At 44.7% G+C, this 15,628-nt stretch overlaps 1 protein-coding gene across 1 annotated transcript in view; it reads right to left on the reverse strand.

Moving 5' to 3' along the window:
• Nucleotides 1-14,810, reverse strand: part of GluClalpha (glycine receptor alpha 1) — a 227,086-nt gene extending 212,276 nt beyond the window's left edge. The window contains exon 1 of the mRNA XM_084607478.1: nucleotides 14,652-14,810. The gene's annotated coding sequence lies outside the window, so the exon portion shown is untranslated. The remainder of the gene's footprint in view (nucleotides 1-14,651) is intronic.
• Nucleotides 14,811-15,628: the final 818 nt, after the last annotated feature.

A 15,628-nucleotide genomic window follows, 5' to 3' on the forward strand; every position in this document is an offset into this window, starting at 1 on the left:
AATGGAATGCGAGAGTGAAGGTAGGATGGTGGAGACGAAAGAGCCAGTTTGTGTGACCAAACATACTACATTTTGAAGGCAACACTAATGGCGCCTTTCAACGCTCTCTTTTTCCTAGGAACAAACCAAGATATGTGCTATGATGTAGCATCAAAGCGCTCTTTCTGGTTCATTACTTCCGCGTAATAAAGTGAAAAGTCATTAGTACTTGCAGCCCCCGAAGGCCGATCACTGCCGAGAACATTTAGCGTTACTTGTTCATCACAGCAGCCTCGTGGCCGCGTGCCTCAAGCGCCTTTTTTATGTACTTTCAATGATAAAATAAAAGATTTTCACCAACACTTCACAAGGCGAAATATCTATGTTTCCATTTAACCAGTTCTTTTTTGTTTTCCAGTTAAACCAGACATTTCCGCGCTTCTTGGCGCTATGTAGCAAATGCGCATACAATACTAGCTTCCCATCAAAAAGGAACTGTAGCCACAGTTTCTCGATCAGTGAACCGAAACACGCCAAAGATCAAATCAGGAGCGGTGGTAACCTGCGTTTGCGGCAGCCAATCGTTTTGCTTCATTCGTTTCGCTCTTGAACTGTACTATAGCTCGGCACCCTGGCCTGGAACAGAGCGCGCGCTTTTGTTGCTCGGAGCCGATCACTGACATTTGCCAAATCGAGGTCGGTTCATTCGAAGCAGACATGGCTATCGAACGAGGTCTACAACAAGCGGTGCATGGCACAGCATGCAGCCAACTCGAGATCCGCCGCTAATTATGTTCGCGGCGCAATGCGCCAGGCTTGGGCGATTAGATGGGGAGCGCACACAGGAAGCCTCCCTCCTACATCTCTCTGCCCAGCTTGCTTCCTCGTTCTTCCTAATTTTATAGTGTGATGCCATTACTCTGGCTTCAGCGTTCCGTCCCGCCATTTCTCGCTGGCCTTGCCTTTTGGTCCTGGCCATACTTTACTGCTCTTACTGCGCCAAATATATACGCGTAGCTCACAGTAGTGTAACACCAGGAAAAAGTGCGTGTAGAACATTATGATTTAAGAAGAAACAAAAAATGAAATGAGTAGTTCTGGTCCATGCCATTCAGAATCAATGTGAAGGTCATCACTTGGGACTTAATGCATTTCCTCGAGGAATGTCATTAGCTCACTTTTACGAGGCTGTTGAGCAACGTAAAGGAGTACGAATGGTTTATTTAGCTTCTCTGTCCTTCTCCGTCACTTTTATTTAAGAGTGAATGATTATCACTCCTGAAAGACTATTATGTAACGTGTTTGGGCCGGTGCCGAAACGAAAATCTTGGCATCTCTTCCTACAGTACAGTGCATGCTGCAATGGGATTTCGCTAGCAGCTATGTAAAATCTACAGATCGTTCTCAGCGCTTTATTTGTTGATGGCTGCATTGGCTAAAGTTCCAATCGCCGAAGTTTCCGTTCAGGACCTATCAGTGTACTTTACGGAGAGCAATGCAATCATATTGCGCCATGAAGCAGGATGTTTCCAGAGGTGTTCATCATTGCAACAACAGCACCTACAGCAACAAGAAAGAGAGTATAAATGCGGAGAATACGAGTATTTTCACTTCAGCTAGCCAATGCTGTATAAGTCCTGTGTTTTTGCTGAGCCCTAGATAGTTTAGGGCCTTTTCCAGGTCACCGTGAAACACGAGATAAATGCCTTGCTTTTTAAGCGTTCTTTTTAGGAGTAAAAAACCGCCCCAAACAGCTCAATGCCTTCTCGGTTGGCTTAAACAGCTGTGCAAATTGTTTACCCTAGAAAAGGGGCAAAGAGCGGGGATGTAAGGTTCAGTGCAATGTATTTGTACATAAAAAAATAGGCAAGAAATTATTTGGACAATCCTCACATTAAAAGTTTACACCGCATGGTCATATTGTACGATTACCTATAATTACGTTATTCGTTTCAAAATATTATGCTAAGAACCTTAGTCGCTTTAGAAATTAAACCCCACAAAAGAAACAAATATTATGCTAAGAGATAGCGGACATCTAAACGTTGACAGAACCGCGAGGGATGCTTCGTTTGCCACAGAATAACTGGCAGCACGTTTTCTTATGAACATATTGAACTTAAAATGGCATATCTGAGATCTCAATATAGAAAGACAATTGCGCAGTGTTGGTCTAGACAGTCACTGCTACTAACGTATCAGTGATATTTGTTTCCTGGGAAAAAATCGCGATATGTGCTATGGTGCAGCATCAAGGCGCTCTCCCGGGCTCCTGGCTTCCACATATTGAAATGAAAAGTCAATTTTTCTGGCAGCAAGCGAAGACTGATCATTTCCGAGAACATTTACCTCTCGCTGTTCATCACAGCAGCTCCTAGGCTGCGCGCCTCAAGCACCTTTTGAAGGCATTAAAGCTAACAAACATCACTAAGCAATTCTTGTTAAAACACAGCGTTCGATCCATGCGTTTTACACCGACCAAGCTAATCGCGCCGAAAATTTAGAATTTTGTTTATGATACCTATTTGATAGGACATGTGCCTACCAGATCGCGTCTTATCCTACCCTCTCCATGCTGCCTTTGTCCTCCGCGATCCAAATGTATACGTAGAGCACTCGAAAATACGCAAACATAGTAAATAGCATCAGTTACTAAAACATCGAGGCTCAGAGAATGAAAGCAAGTACCGGCTATTCGATCACTCGCCAGCTCGGCTCCTGCACGATTCACCGCCATTCCCTGGAGAAAGTTCGTGCACAATGGAGCGAGCGGTGATTTTCCGGACGGCAACGCTAGATATATAGAATGCGGGGGGATGCGGCCTCCGTTCACTTGACCTTTCCCATCCCACCCACGTGGGCACTCCTCAATGCGGCCCCACTTACCGCCCGCGGTTGAAGGAATGTCCGCGTTCCACTGGCCGGAAGTGCGGAGGCCCACAAAACGGATCCCGGTCACCCCGCGACCAGATTAATTAAGCGGCCTCAGCTACCTGTTCGGGGACCGGGATCGCCTATTGGCCAACCGCTGAAGCGGTCCTGCCTACGTGAGCGAGTCTCCGTGGCACAATGCCTCGATAGCGCCTTTTCAAGGTAAGGTCTTTTGTACATCGGGGCCGCAGCCTTGGCCGACTCGCTTGTGGTTGTGGCGTTGAGTGACGGCGAAGTGATTAAGTGACGATATGCCCTGCGGGCCAGCACCTGGGAGTTTCGGAATAGCGCCCAGTATCCAGGAAGCTTTGCAAGAAGGAAGTGAATTTAACAAAACAGCCCTGCCGTTAGGGCCGCATAAAGTTATGCTTGGAAGTCAGTTAAAACAACTATGTTCTAGATTTACTATTTTCTACAGTTATATTGAATTCTTGCTACTGCACAAGCATTTCAAATGCAAAGAAGTCGAAGGACGTCAGCCAAACACTCGGAAAAATTGAACGAACAAAGAATATGGCAGTTGTTGAAAGAAATGCTGCGCATTTATCACATGGTTATTTGTTTTTGACACCATGAGATCTATTTGGTCGACCTTTACTGGGAAGACTGCTGTACGCATATTCTGTTGGAGTGTGACCGAGTGTTTATGTGCATTGGTCAGACTTTTGCCAAAACAATACCAATAGAAGACAGACAGGATGACTGCCCTCGTTTTTCCAAAGACGTCGGAAAACGGCGCACTCGCTCAAAATATTGCACAAAGTTTTGGAATGAGCAAGGTGCCTCCTCCTTCAGTTTCAATCGTTTTCATCTGAGATGCAGGATATGTCATATCTCAGAGGCATATGCGTACAAAAATTCGCTTTTCAACCCGAAGGACACCTTCGCCGAGTCACTGGATAATTAACTAATTTTAATGACTAATTAACTAATTTTCTTTAAATAGCGTTCATAGACCTACTACTACATCATTGATTGATTAACTATCGCTGCTGAGACCACCCTAATCCTTGTGAAAAGGATTTACAGCTGCTACGGACGTACGGACGCATGCACGGGCACGCCGACGAGTTATCTGGTATAAAGGACTATCGCCTTAATAAATTTGGTGATTCGTAGCCAGGGAAACCATGCCGTTAAGCACTATTCAGAGGCGTCAAAACCTAATCTGTAGTATCTTTCGTTCGAACAAGTTAATTAGTAATGACTAATTACCTCACTTTTTCGTAACTGCCTTGAGGAAGAATGTGTCAATTTAAATGATGTACATCTACTCGAAACTTATTTGTAGGTGTTCAACCAGCCTTGAACCTAGTTTGACAAGTGTCAGCCTTCGGCAACCGCTGTAGTCGCTACCGCCGCTTCAGTCCTGGCTCGCTTAAGAGCTTGGAAGTTTCTCGGAAACGGGCGAGTCTGGATTGTCGTAGTACGATGGTCTCGGCAGCTTGTATGGCACGGCTGCGGTCTCCGGATTTAGCGAGATGGTGTATGTGTATAATGTACTAACCTTTGTTAAATGAGAGATCGGCGAAGATCTAACTTAGTGATGACGATGTTCATTGCACAGTGCGAGGGTGTGTTGCAGTTTTACACGAGACGTGATCCGCTGCTGCTGTAGCATAGCGGTCACGTGCTTGGGCACCATGTTGATGACGACGCTGTTCGTTGCGCAGCGCAAAAATTCAAAGGTCAGAACTACACCATTCATTGGCCTTGAGATTTTTTCATGCAAGGCGTAAAATTAACGCTTTAAAACGGTTATAGCTGCGTTATTTAAATAAAGATAGCGTTTACGTGAAGTAATTTTAATAGCCGAAATCGATACCGTGCTCAATAACAAAAGCTTCGCCGTGACGGCGGCGCCCTTCAAAATCCTCAGATGCATCTAACATTACAAAGACTTCTTATCTAAAATGCTCTCTCTCCAACGAAGCTTTACGTACCACATGGCTAATAATATACAGTAACAGCAGGACATGTCACAGCCTCGTTTGAAGGCCAATATATAAATATACCTAAATCGCACCACGATGGAAACAATGAGGGTAGCGGTTTTTCGTGGTCATTTAGAAATTTTGGATTTATAATTTTTTTATGAAGCATTTAATTTATTTCGATGAACAAAAAAAATTGAAAAACACTGCAGATTAGGAGAGGAGTCTCTGAATAGATATTGCTCTTAGTTTATTTCACTTGGCTTTGGCTTACCGTATTTGTAAAAACCTTGGGGACATCTTCCCGGAGCTTTCTCTCTCTCTTTCTATATACTACGTTGTGCCAAAGGTTAAGAATTATATACTTCTGTCAGGAAAGGGAAGCCAGTTGTATACAGCTGCCAGACTTAATGTTGGCTTCAGAAAATAAATGTGACGAAGTTGGAAAGCACTTGCAGAAACCTAATGCCATTTATACTCGTATTTTTTTTTCGGGCCTCCAAAGAAAGTCGGCGAATTTAAAAAAAAAAGAAAAAAAAAAGACGTGACTAGCGCATTCGACCGCCATGATTGAGCTGCTCTCAACCATGGCTTGAGAGAACGATGTCACTGCGGCCGTGGATGCATGGCCCCATTTTCAGTGGAAGGCCGATATGTCTGCGGTGGTTCCTCCCTCCGCGTAAGCCAGTCGGCGTTATCAATGGGATTTAGAATGGTGCAAGTTGTAGCGAGCATCGGTGCATAACTCTGGAACTGGACCGTTAAGCGATTGGAAGCGTACAGGGTTTGTCAGAGAAATACAATTTGAGTTAATGACATTCTAGTGGAACTCAAGAAGAACTAGCATGGGCAGGGCATGTAGCGCGAAGGGAGGATAACCGATGGTTGCGAATGGTAACAAAGCAGATTCCAATGCAAAGGAAAGTGGAGCAGGGGTGGCAGATACTTAGGTGAGTGGATGAAATTAAGATCCCAGGTCACGTTAATGCAGCTAGCACAGGGACAGGTTAATTTCAGGAGTGTGGAGAGGCCTTGGCCATGCAGTGGCATAGTCCCGCTGATGATGATGATGATGATGATGATGATGATGATGATGATAATGAATTCATTCGCCGCGGTGATATGATGAGCTACCTTTTTATTTTATTAAGGTCCCTTTGAGATGCAGGCATCACTTCGACTGCATGTTCCAGGAGCCATCTGAAAGTATTTCCCATTGCGTCCCTATGATGGAACAGCAACCATGACTCCCGACAGGACGTAAAATAGATGTGAACGGTACGAACGGCACTTTTTGTGTCGTTCCTCATGTGCGCATCTTATCTTACGTCCTGTCCTGAGTCGCGGTTCCTCCCTTCCCTCGCCCCCCGGCAATGCCGGAACGACTGTCCCAAAACTTCCTCTTTTTGATTCATACGCTATTCGGTGCTTACCAGAAAATGACGACGAGCTACCATTTGAATTTATTATGTTCAAAGGTATGCGCTATTTTTGATGGTATCGCATCGCAGATTGTCTTTGCGATTCTTACGTCATGACAACGTGGCTACATTTGAGAGAAAGCGGGCTTGTTTTATCGAAAAGCAGAAATTCTGAGGCGCAAGAGGGGACTCCATGAAAAATTCTAATCAATTTGCACATGACAACTAGGTTCCATAAACACTGTTACTTTAACTATTCCGGGCGTTTCAGTGCATTTTTTCGGACGAGTATTTCTGTAATCACGGTAATGAAGAAACGATAACCTAGTGATCTCGGTGCAGTAGCCAACGAGGCTGATCTATTCGCGTCGCCACGCTTTCCGCACTAAGTCTATAGATGCTGTTTGGCTGAGTTTATTTCATTTATGCTCCGGTTTTATAGGTAGATTGAGATAAACACGCAAACAAGAGCTTATCGTCGGACCGACAATCCCAGTGCTGACGCACTAATGAGGCGGCAGAATCCACAAAACAAAGCAAAAACGTTGATTGTGACGAAGATACGATTGCTATACCGTCCGCTCTGCTTCCATTACCCCTGCCAAGACTTTCTTTATCAACGCCCGCAACTTCATTTAGTGCACGTGGTCGCTGCTTTCTCTCGTTACTTCATGTTTTGTCTCGTTTTTCTCCATCTCCGTTTTATTTTGATTTTTGATTTTCCCTCGCGGCATTTCTTTTCGACCCCGTCTCCCCCCTCCTCTTCATTCTTCCTCCTCCTATCCACACAAGCCCGGGACCCAAATCTTCGGTCGCGTTCCGATTTCCTCCGAGTGACGAATGTCAGGCCTCGAGCTCCTAGCGGCGGCGCCGGAAACGGGCACTAAGGGATTATTAAATTTCAGCGCCATTAGGGGATGCGGACACAGAGCGAAGAGCTCAGCAACAGAAGAGTCCCCCCTCTCCTCAGTCTGTTCCCGCCTCCTCTACCCCATTTTACTCCCACCCTCATTGTACGGTCGTCAACCTCCTTCACTCGGTCGTCTTTCGTGCGTTCACACTTTGGGACATCAGTCCCGTCGACGCAGTTACGTGCGTCAATGCGGCCATCCGATTTTCTCCGGAGGCACGAACAGCCCAGTTATATGCACCAGGATTACGAGTGCTTTACCACAGCACAGAGGTAGTAAAACAGTCGTACAACGGAATAGGTTTCTGTACGGCTCAATAAGGGCACAGTGACTATAGCTGTGGACTGGCATTTCCTACAGCCTTTGAGCTGCAGGCACTCGGCTGGCCTTGTTCAAGCTCATGCCAACAGGCTTTTTTGCTATGCTAAAACTCTCCATTATGTAGGTGTTAAGTCATACAAATACGGAAAGTCATCATTCCATGTTAGCCTGAACTCTTGTTTGATTGCGTTAGCATATCATTTGGTAGCTGCTCAATCTGGCATCGTAGCATTTTGAAAATGCATATCACGTTAAGCCTTGGAGAGGTAAGGCGAAATTTGAATCTTTTAGCTTTCATTCTCTTTGAGACAATGAGTCAGCAGATATATCGATTGACAGGTAGTAATATCAAAAATTGATAATCTTTCAATCTTTGAGATCACCGTCATCATCGGCCTAACTACGTCCACTTCAGCGTTCATATTCTCATCAACCTAGCTGGCTCGCTTCATCCTCTTGCTGCTCCTGCCTTGCATTGAAATATGTCATGACCCTGAACCACCACAGACTATCTTGGCTTTACAATGCATGCGCCACCTATGACCATTTCTTCGTTTTCGTCTCAACTAGGCTATTTTTACCGCACGTTTGAACCTCACTCATTTTGTTCTCGCCCTTTTTCTGGTGGGCTGTGCAACGTTAATTTTCTCTCGTTATCTTTACCGTACTAATTTAGGTGTATGCAGGTTACGCCAATCATTTTCCATTCCATTCTTTTAGTTAGCACGCACTGTGGCGAGAGTAATTATTTTATCTATTAACGCAATAGAGCTGAAGGCCCCGTCCAGCACAAACACCGGCGTTGTCAGCGTTATGAGCAAAAAATCACGAGCCTGGCTATGGAAGGTGGTAACGGCAGGCTGACGAGCATGGTCAGAAAAATGGCGATTGGATTAGTTGGCGCCTGACTGCACAGGCGGGGCACTCATTGGTAGACCACATAATAAGGCAGGGGTTGGCGTCTTAGATGGCTCCTTTTAGATAAAAATTGACCAACTTGGATTCCTGCTCAGACAGGCTACTCCTAGGCACACGCAGAGTTGTTCGTACGGCTCGGTTAGCTAATGCGTTATGACTATGCCGGCTGGTTTCCACAGAACGCGGTAGCTATACGACTTTACGATAATCAAATGTGTTGGATGATAGAAGCTTAAATTAAAGGAGAAGATATGAAGTGAGTAGCAAACTTTACATACTCCAACGAGCAGCCATTAAGTCAACGTGGTCTCGTCTACCCCTGAAAACGAACCTGTGTCCCCAAATTTTTTCTTTACGACCAAGCATGCAGAAACAATAGAGCGGTCTGGTTCTGGACAACTCTAATGGCCGTGATTACAAACGGTGTGTAAAGTTGTGGCCCTAAAAATCAAGAGGCTAAATTACCCCCGTTATCACCTAACTAGCTGGTTGGAGTGGCTTCATGTACTGCACTCGGATTTGCTCTCTAGCGAATTTTGAAAAACAATACAAAACACGAGTGTTATTTATGAAGACTGCAGTCCTAGGACTTAAAAGCGTGTGTGCATGTCGTTCGTTGGCTTTTTCTTTCTTTTTTCTTTCTTTCCTTCTTTCTTTCTTTCTTTCTTTCTGTCTTTATTTATTTATTTATTTATTTATTTATTTATTTATTTATTTATTTATTTATTTATTTATTTATTTATTTATTTATTTATTTATTGCTCTCTTCTTTCTTCTCTTCCTTTCTTTCTTTCTTTGTCTGTTCTGGTTAGTTTCTATAGTTTCTTCATGCAGGTTTCACCCGTGCATTTTTTTTTTCCTTCTTCCTTCAGTCGCAACAACAATTTTTGTGCCCTCTTACATGTGGTTGCACACCATTTTATCCTCTCTTTGTGTCTATGTACACCTCGTAGTACGTGCACTACGACATCTTTGGATGGATACAGATTGGGCTTCCACTGGCGAGTTAGGTTCTATGTGAGATCGCAATTACACGCGGAATATAAGGAGGCGACAAAGATTTATTCCGCACCGGTGAAGTACTGCGGATTTCACACTGAAAAAAAAAAAAGAAAAAAAAAGGCAACCTCAACGACAAGGCGAAAATGATCGACGGGATCGCTTAAAGGTAGCAAATGCGTTCAGCCCCGCTGAGAATGCGATTTTTGTCAGGAGGGAATGGAGATGAAGCGAAGAAAATTGAACGCAAAGGACCTTATGGGACTTAGGCCACAGAAGCTGTTAGAAGCAGTCTTGTTCGCACAAATAAGAAAACTAACACTAGCGTTCGGTGCCTTGCGACACTGTACAGAAGTATACCTGTAAGGATCGAGACACCCACCGTTGAGCTTCCCCTCGCCCTTTCACAGTGTTTGAATTCCGCATGTGTCTTTTAAAAAAAGGTAATTCACCTTTATTTCTAACCCCTGTCCTCTCGAAGATGAAGATATCGTGGCTACATCCCCCCGCTCCCTACCTTACAGTTTGCTTTCAAGACGCCCTAGATGCATTATTCAGCATTGGTCACAAATGCATTAATTTCATATGTTCGTCGACATTATTGGAGTAAGGGAAGAGTAAGCGTTGAACACTGACGGTAGCATGGTACCAGGACGCAGAACCTGCACAAACAGTTGTTTCGAACAAATTAGTTTCGCGGTGTATTACGCGAAACAGCGGTGTATTACGGCCTCGAAAACATTTTCAGTGCGTAAGAATACTTATACAGCACTTCGATGCACTCAACTACTGGAGACTTGCGCGGCACCTTCGCTCTTTCACAAGGCACGACTTCGGGCGCCCTCTTTTCTTCCCTTTTCTTCCTTTTCCTTTCACACAAACGGGAGGAACGAAAAGGAGCAGTAACGTCATGTCGCCCCACCTCCCTTCGGCCGCCACCGAGAGGAGACAGAATCGATGCTGAGCCGAACCAGCGCCGTTAACGACGCAGTTCGCTCCCGGCCGAGGACGACGGAGGTCCAGCACGCCGCACCGGCTGCGCCCCCTAAGGTGCCCGATCGGACGGACACTTTCACCGCTAGCGCTCTTTATCAGCTTTGCAGCTTTATTCCCGTGTGTTCTGCAATTTTTTGTTGTTTTTTTCTCCTACACTCCGTTTGTTTCCTCATTATTAGGACATCGATAACGCGGGTCCTTTTGAATTACTTCGGTAAGAAACGCTTGATAGAAGTAGATTAACGGAAAAAAGTCTCCTTGGAGAAAACTTTCCATTTTTGCTCGCCGTCTCATGGAGGCCTTGCCACTTCTGTTCAATGTCAATCTCATTAACTGCAAGACACTCTGTTTAATCTTTTTTTTTTTTTTTGTGTGTGTGTGTGTGTGTGTGTGTGTGTGTGTGTGTGTGTGTGTGTGTGTGTGTGTGTGTGTGTGTGTGTGTGTGTGTGTGTGTGTGTGTGTGTGTGTGTGTGTGTGTGTGTGTGTGTGTGTGTGTGTGTGTGTGTGTGTGTGTGTGTGTGTGTGTGTGTGTGTGTGTGTGTGTGTGTGTGTGTGTGTGTGTGTGTGTGTGTGTGTGTGTGTGTGTGTCTCCGTGTTCTAACACTGCGCAGAAAACTGACGAAGGTCCAGTAAGTTAGTGACTTACTGTGATGCATCTTTTTATCTGATATAGAAGTTCGATTTTGGAGCAGAAAACAACCCCCTTGCGCGTTCATGACTGCCATTTTAGAGCATTAAATGGAGCCTTAATACAAAACAAAATAAATTAAAGTTGTCTTTCAGACTGAGTTCATGAAGCTGAAACTACAATATAAGATGATGCAAGAGACTTTCAGCTATCACCAATGATTTCCTCAATAGCACTTTTACTCCCTTGAACAAAGCTCGCACCTTAATACCAACTCTTGATTGTTCTGCCATGACGCTGTCAACGCCATTCAATATTTCGTTCCTTGGTATGTTGGCCCATTTTTTTTTTTTTTTTCAAATCTAGAACGACAAAGCAGACGTCAGTTTCTTCCGCACCTCTGGAGGTCTTCTTAATAAATGAAAAATCGGCAGTGTCAGGAGGACACAAAAGGCTGCATTTTTTGTACATGCAACTCTCAATCCAGCCTCTATATGTTAACACACGAGGACAATGAATCATGTTAGGAGGCACCCAAAAAGTGATTTCCAGTTGCAATATTGCCCTTCCGTTTTCATATTTTTTCTCCCTCAGCGGTGTCATAAAATTTCGACATAAAAACAAAGTTCCAAAAGCCTGGAAACCAGGGTCAACTACTGCACATGGCTGCAAGAATACCCTTTTATTCTTAACATAAATTCGGTATTAAAATAATTATCTTGAACGTTAGACCTCGGCTTTTAAATTAAACGTTTTGCCCATCACAACACAATATTTCAGTTCACTCAATGACTGCTTTCATATTTAATCATAAAACACAAGTTTGCTATCTGTTGACTCCAAATGAGCGGTGCACTGAATTCATGTGAAACTTGTATGGAAGTAACAATTCCATAGAGTTCGTATATTTTTTTTAGCACACAACAGCCCGAAATCTTAAGATGAACAAATACGCAGGAGCGGTGCTGTTCCGATTGTCTTGTTTATAGCTACTGTGTTTTCGTCTTTTGCGCCTAGATGCTCGTTCCAGATATAGGGAACTGCTGTAGGCAATGGTCCTCTTCAGGTGTAATACAGGCAGTTATTCTAACGGATTAAAGAGAGTATGAAGAAAAGAATGTCGCTTCGAAGTAGAACGCGACTACTTGCCATTGTTTCAAGCTCCACTGTATACAACATCGACTTACGATTTAACGACTATTATCCTAGGGCGTTTTAGCGAAAAAGGTTGCACATCATGCCATGCACAGTGATTAAACCGTCGTATTTTCTGGTTTCCTAAGCGTAAAACCTAAGCCCTTATTCGGCGCACAGAAATGCGTCTCCGGAACCGATGTTGACATGTGACTGCACCGAGTGTGATTTGATACAGAGCGAATGCAGCAGTTAGGCTTCTACCGTGCAGTTGTTTCCTCTGTTCAAACAGTACAGGCCAGATGATGCGAGGGGCGCTGAAATGGTAAACAGTCCGCTATGGCACTACAACAAGCACTTATTAAGACAGCTTCAACGAGCTCATATTGTGGCAGTTAGAGAAAAAATAAATTTTGTGGGACTCCTAAAGGACATGACAGCGTATTTTAATCCCGTCTACACCATCCCTTGCGAAACCCTGTTCATGTATGTTCACTTCGTTACTCGCTCAATCATTAATCCTTTAATTAGTATCTCTAATATGTTATATATACTAATTAGCATATATTCAAAATCTATAGTATTAAAGTGAAAGACTACACGGCACGACACAGGTATAATGCCCCGCTTTTACCATGACGTTTGAACGAGCTTGCGTGAGTCTAAAGTAGCTTGCCGGGACCCGGGATTACAGGGCCCCGAGATCGAGCTGGTCCGCCTTGTCATGTGGCCTGTCGATGTCACACAGGCCACTTATCAATCAGTTATCAGCCATTTTTACAAGAGCGATATGCCACCTCCAGAGAGATACTTGCGATATTTCACTTCCAGCGATGACAATGCCAACGACGATGCCGACATCACATTTTCAGCAGGAACGCATCGTGTTAGTGCAGCAAGCTGAGCGCAAAAGGTGTTTTCCTTTTCAATTTGACGATACGTGAGACAGTCTCGCGAACAGAAGTGCCACTAGTGCAACTACAAAGCATCCAAATGCCAATATTCAAGCGAACTACGCGAGCGAATGGCTAAAAGAGACTAAAGTGGAAAACGACAACGAACCTTATGCAAAGCAGCTGTCAAGCATAGTGGGTTATGAAAAAGTGGCGTCCGAAGAGCAAACATCGCTCCTGGCTGGCCGTGCCGGCCTTCAGAGATGCGTGGCGCAATGCATGCCGGACCCATATTGATCACACGGACCCTCTTCGGAAGCTGCGAATGCTTTTATGCTTGGCTGTCCGTTACATGCCAGGCCCGTCGATGTGTACACTGGTGCCAAGCGCCGATGTGTTGTGTTTCGGACTTTCTATCCCTCTCTCTTCTGTTTGTACCCCAGCTCTGGCGCTGTTGTTTGTCGTGCTTAGCACCGGGCTCGCGTCATCAATAAAGATCGCCGCTCGCAATAAACGCGCTGATGTTTCGCCTTTGACCGTCCTGTCTTTCTCTTTTCCTGGAGGCAGCGTAACTCTGCCATTCGGTGGTGCAGCGTGAAATGCAGTCGGTATTAATGCAGGGGATACATTAATGCAAACACCTTCTCGATGTACAATGCTGGTTATTTGTTACAAGCAGCAGAGATTGAAAAATGAACCGAAAAGTGATCTGAGGCACCATTCGGAGACACCGTGTTGTTGTCGAACGAAACGGCTTTGCAGTGAGCCGAAGAAATGTGAGAAACAATTCGTAGGTATTTACAAAAGGATTTCACCTTAATAAGGATATCGAAATTTTGGAAAAGTAAAAAAAAATGCTGGTTCACACCAGCAAGTTTCCTCTTCTTCAAACTTATTTACGCTATTATAGGCCGTAATACAAAGCAAGGACAAAGACAAATGTGTCAAAAAAGAGATCACGTGCTCGAAAATTTTCATATCAGCACCATAAAAATAACTACGGAAAAGTGTCTGGCCGCTCTTATGCAATTATTTTTATTAGCATCATTTGCCATTAGTGAGAATGAATGGACACCATGACCAACAGTTGTCTACGATTAAATTCTGAGATTACGTTTAAAGTGGTTTTGAAGCGCGTTTTAACCAAGTCTTTAAAAACCAGGATCGTACACTAGTCGCAAGACTAACATGTTGCTTCATATATCGTAGCAAACATTCGAGTAATATGAAAAATAATGATCTCAACAAATACTTGACAAGTCATTCAAAGAATCTAATAACGCTTCAACGAGCATTCGAAACTATTCCTGCAACCGCTCCTCGGCCGTTTATCCATGACATCAGTTATTCATCCATAATGTCTATGATATGAGTGCTGTCATAGTGTCGTTTCTGTAGTGGACATTCTAAACAATATGCTTCGGCCCCCAGTCCACAAAAGCAATAAAGCTTAGTAGATTCGCAGCCGCGCATTGAGGGGGCTTCGTTTAGTTTCCCATGCGACTGGAGCACCCATCAGAGGCGCACGGGTTTCAAAGGCTGTTGGTTCTGGAATACTTGCGCAGCGTTGCTGAATGTGGGCTCACCAGAGAAGTAGTTGATCATTGCGGTGCTTCTCAACGACGATGTCTGGGCTGGCGCCGTCGTCTCCACGGGGCCGCTCTCTCTCCCGTGGAGTGGCCAGCGCGGCGCCTTTTCGCTCTGCGGCCGAGGTCAGGGCTCGGGCGGCCTCACGTGGGCCCGGGTGTCACAGCAGGCGCAGCAGTGGTGGCTCCTCCTCCTGTGATAGAGAAGCAGGTGAATTACGCTGTGAACACGACAGCGCATCGGCATCCACCTATCGGTTAGACTATATGCACAATACGACACAAAGAAAGTTAAAAAAAAGAAAAAAAAACTTCCGCACTTTTCCTGTCACCAAATTCGTCTTTAGGTAACCGCCCTGTGAATGTATACGCAGATATGGTTGATGCAGCCAACAATGATGCAGCTGCCACTAACAAATGTCGGTGTCGCCACGCAGCTTCGGGAACAAGGTAAAATGAGGCATGGGAGGTCAAGCAAGCTCCTTCGGATCACGATAATACAGGCGTTGGGTAAACACAAGGGCGTACCGCTGTTGCATACAGTATTGACACCCCTAAGGCCAATGTGCGCGAAAGCTGTTAATTACCGAAACTCTTTTTTTTTTTTGTGTCACTTGCATTCGGTTTCGCGAGATGGTCCGCAGAAGCGTTCCCGAAAATGGATCATTTGGCGCCGTAACCCACATCGGCAAAACTTTCGCATCATATGTTCTCTCAATTTTGTTTGATGCTCCCGTGGCTACCAAGAGCATCTGATAAATTTTGGTGGCCCTTCAGTCATTTGAGGTAAATATGATCATGTACACGCTTCTGCCTGCAAGTGCGCACAACAGCAAGTGAATAAAAAATTCAGTAATCACCTACCCTCAGTGAGCGAGTGGAGGCTTTATTTTATTTTCAGTTGAGTTAACATAGATCCCTAGCTCTTGTCTGCCCCGTTCTGTCTCTGTATACCGTTTTCGATGCACTAGCTGCTT

The sequence above is a fragment of the Amblyomma maculatum genome, chromosome 6 (assembly GCF_055883805.1).
Source record: "Amblyomma maculatum isolate TAMU_Amacu chromosome 6, ASM5588380v1, whole genome shotgun sequence".
Lineage (NCBI taxonomy): Eukaryota > Metazoa > Arthropoda > Arachnida > Ixodida > Ixodidae > Amblyomma > Amblyomma maculatum.